The following is a 3,891-nucleotide window of genomic DNA, read 5'->3' on the forward strand; positions in this document are numbered from 1 at the left end:
TATAACCTAAACCTAATTCAACAACTAGGATCTTCCAACACATAACCTAAACCTAAACCTTAGGTAGGCCATTGGCAATATCTTTGTTTTTTCTACAAACCACTACTATTTTTGTCCATGTGTTCCTCACTTGATTAGTGGATCAGTATGGATTCGATGTCTCACTCGAATGCCAGTGGGCTGAGGAATGAAAGAATGCTAAATCAATCCAGTGGGCTGAGGAATAAATGATATGTGGTCTCTTCTACAACACAACCTAAACCACCCACCATCAACACATTAGATCCAATTTTGTGACAAAGAGTTGCTATACATGTTGTCTTCTCATATATCTTTTTTATGATGCTTTTCTTCTTCTTCATGTGTAATTTGTTAAATTTCATCTGTCAGTGCTTTTGTTAGACTTGCACTCTTGTTCACTTAGCTATCAGATGTCGACATTTATCTTGATGATAGAATCACTATACGCATTTCATTTATGCATATTCTGAAGCAAAATTGGATGATAGAGTGTTATGCAGATTTTATGGGAAATTGGAACATCTAGGTACACTGGTTCTGGAACCACATGGATAAAGATGCGGACCTCCGCCTTTGAATCTAGGTACACTGGTTCTGGAACCACATGGATAATCGTTGACCTTTAAAGAGGATGCTTATGAAATGAAAAAAAAACTTATTTTATGTCTACACCAAAAGAAAAAAAAAAAACCTTATTTTTTACCATTTCCCCTCACATATGAGAAAAGAGACTTATAAATAATATATCTCTCTCTCTCTATCCACATGTTCGGTTTAGTACATTGTCCTTCTCTACTAACCGAATATGATGAAGCTGTCCATTTCCTATGAACAACATTGGAGTGGCCTGGCCATTTGGACATGCTGTGTTTATGTATTAGCTCGAAATTGATGAACTAGATCTGGATGTGTGTCGGAGCTATCCAGATGTTGAACGAGGGTCTCTGGAAGGTGGGAACTGCTGTTATGACCATGATGAAACTGTCCATTTCCTATGGACAGCATTGGAGTGGCCTGACCATCTGGACAGGCCGTGTTTATGTATTTGCTTGAAATTAATGGAGCAGATCCGGATGTGCGTCGGAGCTATCCGGATGAGCGGGGGTCCCTGGAAGGTGGGAACCGTTGTTATGACCATGATAAAGCTATCCATATCTTATGGACAGCATTGGAGGGGGCCTGACCATTTGGACAGGCCGTGTTTATGTATTTGTTCAAAATTAATGGAGCAGACCCGGATGTGCGTTGGAGCTATTCGGATGACGGGGGTCCCTGGAAGGTGGGAACCGTTGTTATGACCATGATAAAGCTATCCATATCTTATGGACAGCATTGGAGGGGCCCGACCATTTGGACAAGCCGTGTTTATGTATTTGTTCAAAATTAATGGAGCAGACCCGGATGTGCGTTGGAGCTATCTGGATGACGGGGGTCCCTGGAAGGTGGGAACCATTGTTATGACCATGATGAAGCTGTCCATTTCCTATGGACAACATTGGAGGAGCCTAACCGTTTGGACAGGCCGTGTTTATGTATTTGCTTGAAATTAATGGAGCATACCCGGATGTGCGTCGGAGCTATCCGGATGAGCGGAGGTCCCTGGAAGGTGGGAACCGCTGTTATGACCATGATGAAACTGTTCATTTCCTATGGACAGCATTGGAAGGGCCTGGTCAATTAGAGCAGGTCGTGTTTATATCTGTATTTGCAGGGACCACACCCTTAACCTAAACCATACCCTAAACCTATAACCTAAACCTATTCTCAATTCCATAAAGCTATAACCTATAACCTAAACCTAACCCTAAACTAAAACCTATAACCTTAACCTATAACCTATAACCTATAACCTAACCTTATAACCTATAACCTAACCTTAACCTAAACCTATAACCTAAACCTAAACCTAACCTAAAACTATAACTTAAACCAATATCCTTAACCTAAACCTAAACCTAAACCAAAACCTATAATCTTAACCTAAACAAAAACCCATAACCTAAACCTAAAACCTAAACCTCAACCTATAACCTATAACCTATAACATAAACTTATAACCTATAACCAAACCTTAACCTAAACCTAAAACCTAAACCTAAACCTAAACCTATAACCTATAACATAAACCCATAACCTTAACCTAAACCTAAACCTAAAACCTAAATGTATTCTCAAATCCCTAAACCTAAACCTACACCTAATCCTAATCTCAACTCCAAAGCCTAAACCTAAACCTAAACTTGAAAACCCAAACCTAAACCCGATCTCAAACCCAAATCCGATTTCCTAAACCTAAACCTTAACCTATTTTCAATTCCCTAAAGCTATAACCTATAACCTAAACCTAAACCTAACCTAAACCTATAACCTTAACCAAAACCTAAAACCTAAACTTAAACCTAAACCTAAAACCTAAACCTAAACTTAAAACCTAAATGTATTCTCAAATCCTTAAACGTAAACCTACACCTAATCCTAATCTCAACTACTTAACCTAAATCGAAACTTGAAAAGCCAAATCTAAACCCGATCCCGAACCTGATTTCTTAAACCTAAACCTTAACCTATTCTCAATTCCATAAAGCTATAAGTTATAACCTATAACCTATAAGCTAAACCAAAACCTATAACCTTAAACCAAAACCTATAACCTAAACCTTAACCTGTAACCTATAAACTAAAACCTAAGCCTAAACCTAAAACCTAAATGTATTCTCAACTCCCTAAACCTAAACCTACACCTAATCCTGATCTCAACTCCCTAACCTAAACCTAAACCTAAACTTGAAAACCCAAACCTAAACCCGATCCCGAATCCGATTTCCTAAACCTAAACCTTAACATATTCTCAATTCCTTAAAGCTATAACCTAAACCTATAACCTTAACCTAAACCTAAAACCTAAATGTATTCTCAAATCCTTAAACCTAAACCTACACCTAATCCTAATCTTAACTCCCTAACCTAAACCTAAACCTAAACTTGAAAACCCAAACCTAAACCCGAACCCGAACCCGATTTCCTAAACCTAAACCTTAACCTATTCTCAATTCCCTAAAGCTATAACTTATAACCTAAATCTAAACCTATAACCTAAATCTAAACCTAAACCTATAACCTTGAGCTAAACCAAAACCTATGAGCTAAACCTTAACGTATAACCTATAAACTAAACTTATATCCTATAACCTGAAACCTATACCTTAACCTATAACCTAAAACCTAAACCTAAAACCTAAATGTATTCTCAAATCACTAAACCTAAACCTACACCTAATCCTAATCTCAACTCCCTGACCTAAATCTAAACCTAAACTTAAAAACCCAAACCTAAACCCGATCCCGAACCCGAACCCGATTTCTTAAACCTAAACCTAAACCTTAACCTATTCTCAATTCCTTAAAGCTATAACCCAAAACTTAAACTAAACTTAAAACCTAAATATATTCTCAAATCCCTAAACCTAAACCTACACCTAATCCTAATCTCAAGTCCCTAACATAAACTTAAACCTAAACTTGAAAACCTAAACTTAAACCCGATCCCGAACCCGAACCCGATTTCCTAAACCTAAACCTTAACCTATCTCAATTCCCTAAAGCTATAACTTATAACCTATAACCTAAACCTAAACCTAAACCTAAACCTGTAACCTTAACCTAAACCAAAACCTATGAGCTAAACCTTAACCTATAACCTATAACCTAAACCTAAACTTAAAACTTAAATGTATTCTCAAATCCCTAAACCTAAACCTACACCTAATCCTAATCTCAACTCCCTAACCTAAACTTGAAAACCCAAACCTAAACCCGATTCCGAACCCGAACCCGATTTCCTAGACCTAAACCTTAACCTATCTCATTTCC

Source organism: Magnolia sinica, chromosome 3, assembly GCF_029962835.1.
Source record: "Magnolia sinica isolate HGM2019 chromosome 3, MsV1, whole genome shotgun sequence".
NCBI lineage: Eukaryota > Viridiplantae > Streptophyta > Magnoliopsida > Magnoliales > Magnoliaceae > Magnolia > Magnolia sinica.